Raw genomic sequence first — 475 nt, 5'->3', positions numbered from 1 at the left:
AGAGAAAGATGGTGTGGGACATTTCACATGATCAAGAATTTGTCCCGCCTTGTCAGCTCGCAACTGAGCAAAAAGAAGAATAAGAAATACATTTGCGATAGGTATGTATAATAAAAATTAAAAAATAAAAATTTAAAAAAATTTTTTGCAATAAAAATGTAAATGAAATAAATTGATTGTTTCAGGTGTCTACATTATTTCAGTTCGAGCGAAAAGTTGGAGGTCCACACCATCGACTGCAGGTCGAGATGAACGAATGCGCGATCAGGTTACCGAGCGAAGATGACAAGTGGCTGAGTTTTAACAACTACAACAGAAAGGAACGTGTCCCGTTTGTCGTGTATGCCGATCTGGAATGTATCCTGAAAAAAATGGCGAGAGATCCGGAAACACCGAGCTACAAATATCAGCATCATTAAGTATTTAGCATAGGTTATTACGTACACTGCTTGTATAACGACGCGTTATCAACGTA

The sequence above is a fragment of the Wasmannia auropunctata genome, unplaced genomic scaffold (assembly GCF_000956235.1).
Source record: "Wasmannia auropunctata unplaced genomic scaffold, wasmannia.A_1.0 LD336074.1, whole genome shotgun sequence".
In the NCBI taxonomy this organism is placed as follows: Eukaryota; Metazoa; Arthropoda; class Insecta; order Hymenoptera; family Formicidae; genus Wasmannia; species Wasmannia auropunctata.
Note: the sequence above shows the minus strand (reverse complement) of the source record.